Genomic DNA, 16008 nt, shown 5'->3' with positions numbered 1-16008 from the left:
GAAGGCCAAAAAAGTATGAGTCAGCGTGTCTGTCCGTGTTTCCCTGCATGAAGAGTTTTTATCCAACAGGTTAACAGTGAAGTTTTTTGAGATGAGATGCCAAAATCATCTTTGCCTGACTGGCAAATCATTTGTGGCTGTGATTTTTTTTGGGAATTTATTTATTTATTATTATTATTTCAGCATAACTCCTAAAGTTAGGCAAGTGACCAACAATGTTCGCTTGTGTCTGTGTGGCTGCCTGCTAACTTGAGTTCCCGCTCCCATGCAAGATGTCTGGATTCATGCGTGTTTATTCTTAAAACCGAGATGTTCTTTCAGCTGGCAGCATGGATGTCCTCATATTAAAATGCGTAATGGTTCAACCTTCTTCCTATGCAATGTAAAAGAAGACAGGGATGCATTTGTTTTCTTTATTGAGCGTATACTTGCATAGCAACTGTCCCCTGTCTGCTGATTTCTTTCCCATAACAGTGAATTCAGCTGGAAATCTCTGGCTATAGATAATTGATTGTTGCAATTCAGTTTTCCGTGTGTGCTCGTGTAAGAAAGACGAGCCCGGTAATGTGAAGACATGAACGGTGTCAGATTTGAAACACTGTAACTGCTGCTGGTGCAATAGTTTTTTGACTTTCTCTAACGTTTTCATCACAGTTTTGTAGCCTGAAGTGTACACAAAGACAGACAGTCATTATTCAGTGGAGCCGTACTTATTATTTAAGCATACTTGCTTCAGGCTGGCTTATTGTTCGGTTTTTGTGCTGGTGATCATTTATCACAGGGCCCTAAAAGATTGAGGTTGTTTAGAAATATAAGTGTGGTTATATAGTATAGTTTAGGCGTCCAGTTTCCATTAAACTGTACAGTGTGTCATCATATTTATTGACTATAGTACATATATATTATTTAGGCAATTTACCGTGTAACTGTGTATGTGCATTTCATAGTTGCTGTTGGAGCAAGAGACCGACATGCACTCTCCAGGAGAGAATCACTGAGCAATTCATATCCATGAATACTTAATAAATTGGCTCTTGGGTGGAAAACACACTGATAGTAAATCACAGGTTTCATATTGAATGCAATCTCTAGTGGCACTTAAAGTGTCTTATTATAGTATATTAACCTGTACAGCGAGCGGTGGAAGAGTGATGAATTCACCATAAATAATGTTTGATTGTCACATCTATATATTTCTATAGTAATATGAAAATGAGATGTATTTACATTTTTCTCATGTTACGTTTTCATTTTTGGTAAATTGCTTTTCTGTCTGCTATATCTGGCAAATAGAATTTAAACAACAACTAAAATGACAGCAACGGTATATGTCAGCAGAGACTGAGGTTGTAGCTGTTTCTATAGAAAACAAATCTAATCGAAACTGAGCATCAGAATAGGGAAGAGAGGTGATTTAAGCGATTTTGAACATGGCATTGATGTTGGTTTTCTGGTCTGAATACTTCAGAAAATGCTGATCTTCTGGGATTTGCCCACACATCCTTCTCTAGGATCAAAACGGGAGAAGGCAACGGCAGTTCTCTGGATGAAAATATGTTGTTGATGCCAGAGGTCAGAAGAGAAAGGTCAGGCTGCTTTGAGATAATAGGAAGGCAACAGTAACTCAAATATAACCACTCATTCACTAGCAATACGTAACTGATACTAGCAATACGTAACTAGTATCAGGCTGAGTTTCCCAAAAATACTCTATGTGAGCTTGCGTGGTGAATTTGCCTGCAGTCAACCCAAACCACACATGCACACACACAGGTTTAGATCTTTGATGTTATTCCTCTTTGTTTCTCTCGTGCTGTCCTCCCCCTCCGCTCCTCTTCTCCTTCCTATCGGTAGGCAAATTAGAAAGCTTACTTCAGTTTGCTGTTATCAGAACCACTCGCCCTCCACTAGAGGTGACCTTGATTGGTGTTCTGCCTCCTACCTGTTGGGGATTATAATAATATCCTGCTGTGCTTCAGTCGTATTTGTGAAAGTGTGTGTTGGTGTTTGCATCTTTGTGTACTGTAGTGATGATAATGGGTAACTGTGGATGAATAAAGGAGGCCCTTTTATGCAGAGGTGGGACCAAGTCATTGTTTTGCAAGTCTCAAGTAAGTCTCAAGTCTTTATCCTCAAGTCTCAAGTCAAGTCTCAAGTAATGTCAGGCAAGTCAGAGTCGAGTCTCAAGTCACTGGTGTAAAAGTCCGAGTCAAGTCACAAGTCTGAAACTTTGAATTTCAAGTCCTTTCGAGTCTTTAAAAAAAACAAACGAAAAAATAATGTTGCAGTTATGCTAAATGTAAATATTAGACCATGTAATTTTAAAATCTGTGTTTTTCTCAACACATACAAAATAGTGAACTTAGAAAATATACACAAATTGTGAAATTGCACCTCTTTAAAATGCAGCTCAATTAAACTTAGCTCCAAGAATAATTTTCACCGACAGTTCTGAGATAAGCTGCATGTTATTCTTGGATGCGGTTGTAGGACCGGCTTTAAAATCGCATGACAAAAATATCATACATATTAAAAAAAACTGTATCACCAACGTAGCCTGGAAAACATTTGCTAGTTAGATGAAGTCAGCTATCTCATCGTAGCATATTTATATGCATATTTATAATCATACGGTTGTTGGAGTGAGTGCATACACTCATGAAGTTTAGTAACTTCCGGTCACTGCAACAAGCCCAGGTACAGTTTACCGACGGATGGGTGCAGGACCTTGAAATGCACCGTGTAGAACGAAAGACCATCGTACGTATCATAAGTTTACCAGTCTCACAAATCGTCTTCATAAATACACATTCGTTAACCGTTTATTAATAGGACCTTTGAGCTCAACGGTAATTAATTAGTAGTGGAAATAATTTCTGGTAGCATCACAGAAATGTAGCAGTGACAATAATATTGTATGTTGTAATCGCACTGGGCAATTAGTGATACAAAAAACCTGTTTTATCCTGTGAATAAAAGTATATGTTTTTGTCAATGTACCATAATAACAGAAGCGAAACGCAATATTGTGTCAGGACAATTCACTATTTATGCACAATAAATAAAGGAGCATAGCGCGACAATTTCTGTTCAGCGCCAGACTTGCTTGTAACCTATATCACCAATTATGTTAAGAAAAATGACGCATTAACTACAACAGCAGACTGACCTTTGTGTAAATGCTTGGAGCAGACTAACCTGTGAGCTGGAGTGTTCTGGGACGTTATATTTGATCTTTGAATGGCTGCAATCCAGTCGCCTCTTTGTTACTTCGGAAACATGGCTCGAACAATTTCTCTTCAACGACGTAATCCGATAACAACCGATCTCTTTACCCGTCGGCTTCCCGTGGCTGTCATGCGACCGGCTATTGCAGTTAATAATACAACGGCTTCTTGACATTTTTGTGTTTCTTTTTATCGCTGTATAACTGATTTTAATTGAAAGCCTGCGTGCGCTAGTACCGCTTGCCACGAGTTCCCAGAATCCTTTGCGGTTCTACCCGTGAATGACGTCACATTTTCAATCTCTATATAATATGCGTGTTAAATTTTATATTTGGGGTAAAATATCAAGTCTTTTCAAGTAAACCGGTTCAAGTCCAATTCAAGTCCCAAGTCATTGGTGTAAAAGTCCAAGTCAAGTCACAAGTCTTAGAACATTTTTTCAAGTCAAGTCTAAAGTCATAAAATTAATGACTCGAGTCTGACTCGAGTCCAAGTCATGTGACTCGAGTCCACACCTCTGCTTTTATGTACCGTAACACGTAACGGTGTCTTTCTTTTCCTCTCTATCAGGCTCAGTGTGTGTGTGTGTGTGTCTTCTACTGTCCTCGATCGTGATAATAACAATGAAATATCAAGCTCCAAAGAGATGGCGCTGCACGATGCATTAGAAAGTGTGTTTCTGTGTGTGTGCAGCACTTTGTTCCAGAGTAGTAATCAGTTTGCTTCCTGTTAGGGTGGGTTGTTTACAAAAACTTTTATTAAGAGCTCGCACATAATCCCATCTCTACATCCCGAATGTATGTGTTCCAGACATCAGACAGGTTGGTTATTTCTTTGCACTCGAGCCAGCTGTGTGTACAATTTATGAGTGTGTGTTGCATTTAAGCTTGATGTTTAGTAAATACGTCAGACACTGTTAAGCATCTCTACTTGGAAAACCAAGTTGGACAGTATGACAAGTACCACAACAACTCTTTTTGTGAACATTATTACGACGATGCATTGAAGTTGGGCAGCAGAGCTACTTCGGCCAACCTAAAAATGTACAAACGACTTAACCATATCTTGCAGACTGTAAGCACAGGCTCCTCTGCACTAAATACAGACTTTGTTCTTTCCAGGAGCTTTGAATGAAACAAATTTTCTGTCTGCTCTTGGGGTGTCGTTGACTGTCTCTGGCTCTGAGCAACAGCAGAAGCTTTTCAAGGAGATTTTACCTTGGTTTGTACCTCGGTTTGTAGTTTGGAGTCTGTCCATGTCAGTCATTTGTAGGCCTGCACCCCTTAAAAGCTGATGACTCAGATCATTGGTCAGGGACTTAAAGCCTTTTTTTTCCTACAGCCTCTAAATCAACCCACTGGATTCTGCTACTCGCTGCTGGAAGATGTGAAGAGATTTTGTTTTCTCCTTGAATATCCGTTTCTAAGTTGAAGACTCTTTTGCTTTTTATCCCTTCTTTTTTTTCTTTAGTGGCATCATCTGTAGGGAAAAGCAGCAAAAATAAAACCTAATTTTCATAACAAACTGTGATGGAGCAGATTGATCATTACACTGCTCCAAAGAAAGTGTTTGTTTTTTTTAATCTATAACTATGAAGGCAAGAAGAGAGGCAGTAAATAAGTGAAACAGAAAATATACATACATACAAGTCAGTCAGACTTTTGGTTAAGTGACAGAAAAAGTGCTTAACTGTGTGAACTACACGCATGGGTGCAGTGATGTCACAGTACTCTGCTCTTCTCGTGAATTACTGTATGTCTGAGGAAAAAAAAGTTTGTTTTCAGGACAAAACTAATTTAAACGAGGTAGCGGTCTCATTGCTCTTCCCACCAGCTAAAAGTGAAAAAAATTTTATATTCACATTTGTCTCTGGAATACAGTTCTCTAAGAAATCTTTGTTGTGAATCTCCTTGTGTTAACATAAGGATGGATTCGCTAGAAACGAGATGAGGGAAAAAAGGACAGATGAGGTACAACAGCAGCTCATAAAGTCTATAAATTATTCCAAAGCTAATGACACTGAATGAAAAAAACATATTCAGCTCCTTGTCAGCAGGAGCTGCAAACGGAGTTTGTCAGACATTTAGTTTCCACTTGTATCGGACAGTTTCATCTTTGCCAGCAAAAAAAAAGAGGAAAAAACACTGAAAAACAGTCTGCATACTTGATTGTTCATATTTTATTCCCACAGTCCAAAGTGTCAAAACACCAACATATGCTTTTTTTTCCATTTTTAACTTGGACTAAGAGGCAGAGCAAATAGTGTGTAATGCTATTATCCATTGAGACCGAATGACATCAGTTCAAAAGGTTGCCATGTTTGTGTGCTTGATTCGATGCCGCCACTGAAAAAAAGTCTGAGTTCATTTCAGCAGCTTCTCTCCCAGAAGAAGCACAGCTTTTATCATTCTTCCCTCTAAATGACACAGACAATTTAACTTGGAAATCCTTTGCAATATTTCTTCTCTAATTAGTGTTTTTAGGGCATCCGGTGAGTGTTAATTATGTAGAATGTCACTGTGGGGCCGCACACTCTCCTACAAATAGGGGAGGGTTGTGTCAGGAAGGGCATCCAGCGTAAAATATTTGCCACATCAAACATGCGGATCATAAGGAACATGATTTCTATACCAGATTGGTCAGTGCCTGGATCAACAACAACCGCCTCAGGTGCTGCTGGTCAGCACCTGAGCTGGAAACTGCTACTGTTAGCCAAAGACAAAGGAAGAGGAGAGGAGGAAGGCATGTTAGGAGGCAGTGAAAGAGAAGGATACAGATGCTACACATAGGATGGAGGTACATGATCCTCTGTGGCCACCCCTAAAGAGACCAGTAATACAAACACCTATGAAATGAGGCTGAAGACTTGAGCTCCTAACACAAATGAGAGGACGAGTTAAAAGCTATACAGATTCTGCCTCCATTGTTTTTTACATGAACTGATTGCTGTGGATGATGGTTTCTTCCAAAATAAAGTCGCATGGAATCCAGCAGCCAGCAATAATAAATATTTGAGAGCTTTTTTAGCTTAAAAAAAGCTCAAACAAATCAGGGGACAACTACTACAAGACAGTAATGTGTTTTCTGTGGAAATTTGCACTAAATGTTTCTTTAAAAATAATAACTATAATTTAGACAGCTGGAGAATATTAGACCATAGACATCTGTGTGTCTGTGTATGAGTGTGTGCATGTGTCTAGGTATGTCCATGACTATATTTTTTACCGATTTAGCTCAGTAGCCTGTTAGAAGATGTAAAAACAGATGTTTGCCACTCTGAAGAACATAAAGATTCAGAAGACAGTGTAACTATGAGTAAGTACGAGTGTCTTTTAATCTTTATTGAAATCTTAACCCTGTAATGTCAAATTAACCACAGTGATTTAAAAATAAATAGGAGAAAAAAAACAGTTTGTAGAAAAAAGCAAATTTATCTCTTTTGGCAATAATGTTGCAGAAGACAGACAGCCCTCCTCCTGCAGCTCTCCCCTCTTTATTTTTAATCCCACCCACCAGAGTTTTTATGGATCATCCGACCAACGATTGCTCAGAGTGAGAGTCAGTTTAACTCATTTCTACATATTATAGCGATCACTTTCTGTTTTCATATCGATGTAACTGTTCCTGTTCTGAGTTGTCAGCATTACTAACGGTGCTGATGCCTTTCAGACCTTTTCAACTGATCTCATATTATTACCGGTCTGCTCGTTAAACGCTTGAGTGGATTTCGTACATGAAGCAATCGGAGTGAAAATCATTGAGCAGTAATGGGTAAAAGCCTCTTCGTTCCTCCACGCTAACGGCGCCTTCTTCAATAGATATTAGCTGACAGGATGTGAGTGGAGTGTTGCCTTCCTCCCTCCCTGACTGAGGCCTGGATCCAGTGCTCACACACACACAGACAACCCAAGGGACAGATGCAGTTAAAGTTGAACTCGAGGCCAATGAGATTCTGTTGACATTCACCACACTGCTAGTGTGAGACAGAGAGTCCTCTGGTATCCATCATCTCTACAGAGGGTAACAAACACACACCTGAGGAGTGAGGTTTCTATATTTACAGCCAACCTTAATTTGTCACATTAATACGTATTTCAACTCTGACACCACGTTTAGCTCCGTGTGTGCACATCTCTATATCTTTTGCTCTGCTAATTTCTAGAGATGGACCGATCCGATATTAAGTATCGGTATCGGTCCGATACTGACCTAAATTACTGGATCGGATATCGGAGAAAAATAAAAAATGTAATCCGATCCATTAAATATCACGAAAGCACCTCACAAAACTTGCAACACCCCGTAACTCACCTCAGAACGTTAGCAGTCGGAGCAGTATGCATCACGTGATAGAGCGGCTGTGGCATGCGGGACCTGTCGGTGGTCTGGATAGCATGTGGAGCTTCGCTAGCAACCCGGCATTTCATCTCCGATAAAGTTATCCCGAGAGAAGTAAAGCAAGTGTGTAAGTCCATCTCTGAATGTTTGTAAAGCATTCCTCCGTTAAGCTTAACAAACGATATATGGAGCGACTGCCTCTTCTTGCTGCTACTTCAATCATGAAACTGCTTAACGATCAGCTGATCGGCTTTTCTGTCGCGAGTCCGTGACTCTAGTTTGCTTTTGGCCCACTTTGCACCAGAAAGAGGAAACCAGCGGCTGAACAACAGCAGCACGTTTAAGCTTGATCAGCTATTGTTAGAATGTATTTAATATTACTTTCTACTCGAGGATCTTTTTCTACGTAGCTGACGCTGGTAACTGTGCAGGGGCGGATCTAGCAAAGTTTAGCCAGGGGGGCCGATAGGGCATGAACAGGGAAAAGGGGGCACAAAGACATACTTTTCTTTCTTATTCTCATTTAAAATGTCGAGCTTTTAATAAATAATTATCTGACACCGAAAGTTTTAATTTGATGTAAAATGAATAGAAGTCAATTACTATATATAGTAACTATTAAGTCTAATATATATACCCTAGTAAGCTATAGTACTTTTTCCTTTGGGAAGGTACCATCTGTGCAGTCTGCAATTTTGTTGAAGAAAGATGTTGAATCTATTTAATATTTCTTGAAAAATAATTGATTTCTGTGCATTTTTTTTTCACACTGCATCAAATTAAGGTTGATTACGTCGATTAAGCATCATGAGGTGGAGCGTGAGGGGTGGTTCCCTATTTTTTATTTATTTATTTTTATTGTTGCTGGGAGTTGGAACTCTATTAGTTAGGTTGCTTAATATATATGCTAAGTACTCTTTAAAATACCAGAATAGGGAGGATGGTGTAGGTTTAAGTTTATTAGATTGATCAGTATTGCTGAACTATGAAATATTTTTTTTTGCATACAGGTATAACAGAATAGCTTTAGTGTAGTTGTTGTTTTAAACTTGAGTATGAACTTATACAAAATGCAGCAAGATATTTAAAAAACAGTTTTGTTGATTAAAAAACACTATATCGGATTCATATCGGTATCGGCAGATATCCAGATTTATGATATCGGTATCGGTATCGGACATAAAAAAGTGGTATCGTGCCATCTCTACTAATTTCTAGCTTTAGGATTCATTTAGCCTCTCTATCTCTCTGCGTCTGTGTCCACTGCTTTTTTATTGCCCTATTAGCTTCCTGAATTACTACTTATAGACTTCCACAGACTTTGTGTATTTCTCTCTCCTTTAAAAAAAACAAAAACATTCCTAGCCTTCTTCTTTCATTTAGTCAGTCTGTGCAATGCTCACTGGACACACAAGATGTCAACTGTTTGTGGCCAGAGAGATGTGTCACCCTAATGGCACACGCCCAGAGAGATTAAGGGAAGAGGCCCAAACCAACACCGCAGATTAAAGGAGGCAAATACAGGGAAGGCATGCAGCCCGTTCAAGCACGTGCAGGCCACAAAATAACTAATAGGGAATCCTATCATTTCCTTTGAAGGCCTCTTAACATTACATCACTTCTTTCCATTTGAGAGCAAAATGAACCAAATATGTATGTCATGGTGAGAGCGTGAAAGGCTCCAAGAAATTTAAAATGGATGTTGTAGACGTGATGTGAAAGTAATGATGTGACGAATGTGAAACGCGGTTTTATTGCAAACTGGTGTGGCACATGAAGGGCTAAGAAAGGATGGGACTGAAGAGAAGTATTTAGGGGAAAACATATACGAATAAACCACACAGGGAGCTCAGGTAAACGTCCTGCAGAAATACACGTTTCATCTCTGTCTGCTCTCACTTCTTGTATCATTACAAGAGCTGCTTTACTCTTTACTTTGGATGTTTTCCAACTACTAGATCATTCCTGCTGAAAGAGGACTAAAGAAATGTCATCTTCAAATATGCTGGATGTGCTCGGAGATGCGTGAGCAGGCCTGCACACAGTGTGTGTGTGTGTGTGTGTGTGTGTGTGTGTGTGTGTGTGTGTGTGTGTGTGTGTGTGTGTGTGTGTGTGTGTGTGTGTGTGTGTGTGTGTGGTCTTGTGACATAGACAGATTTTTGTCCTCCATTAACAGCAGACGTTCATGGGTGAATTGAGCTATTTGTATGATACTTGGTTAACAAGTGTGTGTGTGTGTGTGTGTGCTAATGGCACTTTAGTCATTAGTAGCAAGGACTTCTTAAGTGCAGAGGTCAATTAGAATAATTAGAGCCCACTTCCTCACAGATTCCACTGCTATAACTTCTCTTCACTCTGTCTTCATTGTGTTCTGTGGATGTGGGGTGAGCTATGACATTTTGTCTTTGCCTGTTTCTGCTGAAATACTCCGTCCTCTGCAGGTGCAATTAAAGCAGACCTGAGCTAACAGTGTTTTTAAATAGGGTGAAAATGATGCAACATCACATATTTTTACATAAACCTTAAGTTTTATATGGCATTCAATAAGTGAAATGGGGCAAGGTTATTACCTACTTAATATGGTACCATGGCTCTAACAACAAGGACATTGTCATTGTCCTTGGTGTTAGAGCCATGGTTTTGAGTCATTATTACTACATTTCTGTTCAGTCCTTGGTGGCTTGTTTCAAGTTCGGATTGCATGCTTGGTATTGCTTTTACTCTTTTGTACCCTCGGTTTCAGTTACAGTTAACACTGGTTCTTTTTCATATTCCTGTTAAATCTGCACTTTTATGTATTTACTTTCATGCTCCGCGTTTAGTTACTTCCAAGTGCCGTTACTTTTACAACTGTCGTACTTCGAGACCTCCTGCCTTCTTTCCGCTATTCTCACATGCCCTCCTTTCCTTATAATATATCGCTCTTTGTCCTTTGCAGCTGATAAAGCACATGAGACCTGTTGATTCAAGTACAGAGTTAGAAAACTGTTTTATTATGGTATACAGGCAGAGCTATAGCTATGTTTTGAATACATTTCCATGATTTTCCAGTGCCTCATAAATGGGTAAGCTGCAGTAAGGTGTCTTTCCAGAGTTTACTGGCCCATTTCCCTTCCCTTAAGTTGATGAATGTATACATTTATCACACTGTAATTTATGCCTGACTAAGACAAACTAAAAGATAGAATAAGAGGAGTGGGGAGTGGGTGGGATGGCAGGCTATGCCTCTGACCAAATTAATATTTAAGCTGGTGTTTTATTGAATGGCAACAAAAATGCCTTCTTTCAGTGCAACACCCATGTCTAGAGATCTTAATGTGCATGGAGTTAAAATATAACCAGATATGATAAGAGAGTGCTATCAATGCAGAGACACACATATGTAGTTCAATAAATGTTTATATAGACATAAAGTAGAAAGAAAAGACCAAGGATAGACAAACAAGCACAAGTAGAGGAATGAGTGAGAAAGGTATAGAGAGAAAGTTTGTAGGCCATGTGCTGCTTTCCGCATACATCCAGTGTCTGTTCTGTCATTGCGTCTGTGTATTCAGTGAAGAGGTACAGAACAAGACAGTGGATTAAAGATCAAGAGGACAAGCAGCGAAAGGTCTCTGGTGGAACGACACAAGCCTTTCTGAAAACAGCTGTTGGATTTACACCTTAAAACCCAGTGGAGCTCAGTGCTTACGCTCACACAGGCCTATGGGTCTCACAGATGAATGTGAATGCGTGTGCCTTCCTGAGTGACACTGAAGGCCACTGAGCAAACGACAGGTGTATCAGTCTGTTGCGTGTCTCTCGTCTGAATAAACAGGCAAACAAAGAAAATCTTTTTCTGAGCTCTTGTGTACCATCATTTTTTTGTAAGAGAGAAAAAGAGAAAGCCTGTTCTGGGCAGGAAACCGCTCTATGGGGCAGCGCTCAAGCCTTTCCGAGCATTGAATATGAAGTTGTGAAGGGCATTTTGACTAGAGACCGGCCCACCAAAAATGTGACGTCATTCAGGGGTAAAACCGCAAAGGATTCTGGGAACTTGTGGCAAGAGGTACTAGCGCATGCAGGCTTTAAATTGAACTCAGTTACACAGCGATAAAAAGAAACACAAAAAATGGCAAGAAGCTGTTGTATTATTAACTGCAATAGCCGGTGTTGTGCCAAAAAGTAATTGTCTGCCAAAAACTGATTGCTCGTATTTAAATTGCTATAAGTAACTTGTTGGGCTATAATATGTGAAACATATGTCAAATGCATCCCTCATGGATGACATAAAGTCATCTCTCCACCTCTCTCTCCTGCTCTTTTATTTCTCTCTCTTGCTCCATCTCTCTCTGCTGCTCTTCTGTCTCCTCTGTCACAGACTTCTCCACTTTTGATGATAAATCAGCCTGGTGCAACATGTAAGGATTGGCACAATTTGTTAAGATTTTGAGGAGTTTGAGAAACTAACCTTAAGCATAAAATAAAATTTACTATCAGTAACTTCATAGCACCCGCCCAGCAGTATATAAACTCCGTCATGCTAGCTAGTACGCAGTACCAGTTATTCTAAGCGACTGTAAAAAGTCAGCACAACGAAAACAAACTACAACTAAACTTGGTTTATATCTGACACAGATAGACAGCAGGTCATAACTTCTTACCTGAAGTTCAGTTCCTCTGCCACTATGACCGGCGGCCACCTCGGGTCTCTCCTCCTCTTGCCTCCCCTTTCCCTTATCCACCTGCTGGCCTCCACCACTTGCTGATGTTGCTAAATCTGTGGAAGCTATGCCATAGCTACCGCCAAACAATTCAGTTATTTTTACACATTTGGCAGCGTCTGCCTGAAGGGCTTGTTTCTTTTTGGCCCTAATTTTTTCTGCACCTCCTTTTCTTTTTTTGTTCTTCATTTTCTTTAGTTGTCTATAAGATTGCTAAACAAGGGGGAGGGTGCATCCGACCTCCTCGGCTGTAATTGGTCCAGCCCAGAGTGGATCATGACCAATTGGCCAATCCAACACCTTTCATTATTTAAACCCTTCCAAAAAAAAAAAAAAAAAAATATCGATCGGCCCATAAAAACAAAAAATCGCCAGCGGCCCACCGGGCAAATGCCCGGTATGCCCGATGGCCAGTCCAGCTATGGTGGTGCAGCAGGCTCGAGGGGCAGTGCCAGGGAGGCTGGCAGGGCAGCAGCTTCTCATCCTGTAATCATGCTCTCACCCCTTTTTTTTAGTGGAGTCACCTGGGAGGCTTTCTGGTTGTGGACGAAACAACTGTGCCGAAATGAAACTTATTGCAAATAAAAAACATCACAAACACGCTGAATAGTGCGAGTCGTGACTGGGGTTCGTGGTTATTTCAAACATTGTTTACAAAGTTAGGATGGTCAAAAACACAAATATCTACAAATGCAAAGTTACTATTTTATATTGCCAGAAATATTTGCTCGTCTGCCTTCACAAACATATGAATTTGAGTGACATCCTGTTCTTAATCCATTGGGTTTAATACGATGTCGGCCCACCCTTTGCAGTTATAACAGCTTCAGCTCTTCTGGGAAGGTTTTCCACAAGGTTTAGGAGTGTTTATGGGATTCTTCTTCTTCCAGAAGCACATTCACTGTAAACCTGGATAAGTTGAATCTACTTTTAAAAAATCAAGGTAACTTGTTGCCTTATATTTTTTAAGTAATGAAGCATTAGTTGAACAAATGCACTGGACTACGTTCAATGTACTTGAGCCCCTAAAGGAATGGAAGATTTGAATGTACTAATACAGTAACTGAAGATACTTAGTTACCATGTTTAACTCAGCTTATTAAGTAAGCATTACTCCATTACCAACTGAACTAAATTGTATATTCTCACTGATCAAACTTAACTTTTACAGTTCTTGAAAATCAAAATATATCTTTCAATCAATAGAGCCAGTAAAAGAAATACATGCAACAATTTACTATTGGTGATGTCTTTGTTTCAGCAACAAAAGTAATAGAAAATGTATTCTTTACAATACTGAACTGTGTCTGTTGAAATATGGTGAATAAACTAACATGAGAAACTCAGCCCTGCAGGACACTGGTATCTTAACATCAACAAATAACAAATTTGTCTGTGGAACGGCAAAAAATAAAGAATACAGGGAGAGAACTGGAGGGTGAACAAAAATCCAAACAAAATACTACATGGAGAGCCCATACTTTCCCTCCACCTTTCTGCTGATTCTTGAGTGTTTGAAGTTTGAGTTCAGAAGTACTTTTTGTAAAAAAAACTTTGGGTAGTTGAGATGCAATGCATAGGTAAGGCCGAAGACAATGTGCATGGCCTGGGGCAGGTTCTCAACATCCATCACAACCTTGCCCCCTAAGATGATTCCCACTGAGGATGCATTGCGATGAAGGGACTGCATGTGTGGAGAAATTTTTCTTGTTCATGGAAGAGGATCTCCACTGGCACATCATTGTACAAATGTTCCTCATCATCAGTGTTGTGAAAAAAGGAACACAGGATCATCACGTCAACATGACAACACAGTGCTATAAACAGGCTCTATATGTACAAAGCTGATGTGCCTGCCCTGTCCAGTGTCCAACCACTGCCACAGAAAATCACTTGGGATAGTCAATGACAATAATAACAATAAAAAAGTAACTATTAACATATGCAAACCTTTAAATAATATGTATGGTAGAGAGAGAGAAGGGGAGGTGGAGAGAGGGGAAGGGAGGTCAAGGGAAAAGTGGAGAGGTAGTAAACAGGTGGAACTAGGGAATGGGGGATAAGAGGAGGTAAAGAAAAATCAGTTCCTTACAAGAACTTGAAGAAGGCAGATGGATCATTGCCGAAAATGACAGGAAGCCCCTTGAGGACAAGGCATCTGACCTCCGTCACATCCGAAGTCTGGTGGAATGAAGGAGGAGAGAGGAGATCACACATTTCGAATAGAGTCAATATGTCACCCTGAACAATATGATCGCAAACATAATAAAAAGCACAACCATTTAAGTACTGGAACCCCTGTTAACCTGTTAACATACCCAGTGTCACAACAACAGTCACCTCAAGGCGCTTTATATTGAAAGTTAGACCCTATAATAATACATACAGAGAAAAACCCAACAATCATATGACCCCCTATGAAAAAGCACTTTGGCGACAGGGGGAAGGAAAAACTCCCTTTTAACAGAAAGAAACCTCTGGCAGAACCAGGCTCAGTGAGGGGCCTGGTTCTGCCATCTGCTGCGACCAGTTAGGGTGAGAGAAGGAAGACAGGATAAGACAGGATGTGATCGTTCAAGTTCAATCAAGTAGCCAACTGATTTCTATTACGTAAAGATTTGAAAATGAACTAACATTTGTTTGTTGCATAAGGTCAGGTAACATCTGTCTGTGAGACCCCTCTTTGACTTAAAGATCTCCATTAGTCTGGGACTGTGATGGTCAAGGGCCTCGTAGAACTCCAGTCTCAGGCTCTTAACAACCACTGTGCTGAACTCCAGAAACACCTAAAACATGTAAAAACAAAACATGTTCATGTTCAGATGAGTTAACCATAGTGTTATCTTTTTATGCATCAACCCAGACTGCAATATTTCTCTGTAATATAATTTTGATGAGTACAACAGAGCCCCTTTGGTGAAATCAATTTAAAAACAAAGAACTTGTGGCTATAAATTAGCTAGCTAACATTCTCAGTGAATTTATAGCTAACATTAGCTAAGGAAGTGTTGGGCGATGTTAGCTGGTTAACTACCTTATAACTTATCAATAAAATACACTAACTTATCAGTAATTAGGTTTGTTACTTCACCTATCAGTGGAGAAGCAACCAGTGTAGGTTTTGTGCTTGTTTTTGTTTTGTGACTAAACTCTGGTCATTCACCGAAGGCACAAAACGTGGGCTGGACAACTTGCTCGCTTCAGTGCAGCTAATTGTTCATGTGTGTTCGGTTCCATGTCTGCTCTGTTTCACAAGGTCCAGAGCTCCTCAAAGCCACTCTGTCAAAACTGGTATGAACTAGATTTTTGATTATATTAAGTTGTTTGAACTCAAACACATAATTACAATAAAATAGGCTAATAAAAAGTAGAACTTACTTAGAATTTATAATTAATGTAAAGAAATTACAGATGTTTAAGTAATATGCACTTGTTTCAGTAGAAGCTATTATTGATTGGACTTAAAAACACAATTACAATAAAAAAGGACATGAAAAAGCTCAGTTTAATCAAAAGTAACAAGTAATGTTCACAAATTAGACATATTTAAGTGATAAGAACTCATTATTTTTAAGTTGAATCAAAATCTGGGTTTACAGTGTTTTAGAGGTCAGACACTGATGTTGGATGAGCCTAGCTCTAATTCATCTCAAAGCTGTTCTGTCAGGTTGAGGTCAGGAGGACTCTGTGTTGGCCAGTCTAGTTCTTCCACACCAGACTTGCTCATCCTTACCTTTATG

At 39.6% G+C, this 16008-nt stretch overlaps 1 protein-coding gene across 1 annotated transcript in view; it reads left to right on the top strand.

The window, feature by feature from the left end:
* The window catches only part of col14a1a (collagen, type XIV, alpha 1a), a 167076-nt gene that overhangs the window by 22866 nt on the left and 128202 nt on the right, over window positions 1-16008 (top strand). The window lies entirely within an intron of this gene.

The sequence above is a fragment of the Diplotaxodon limnothrissa genome, linkage group LG11 (genome assembly GCF_057381915.1).
Source record: "Diplotaxodon limnothrissa isolate DT_005_m linkage group LG11, D_limnothrissa_male_GT1.1, whole genome shotgun sequence".
NCBI classification, from domain to species: Eukaryota; Metazoa; Chordata; class Actinopteri; order Cichliformes; family Cichlidae; genus Diplotaxodon; species Diplotaxodon limnothrissa.
This window is presented reverse-complemented; position numbering and strand designations above follow the sequence as displayed.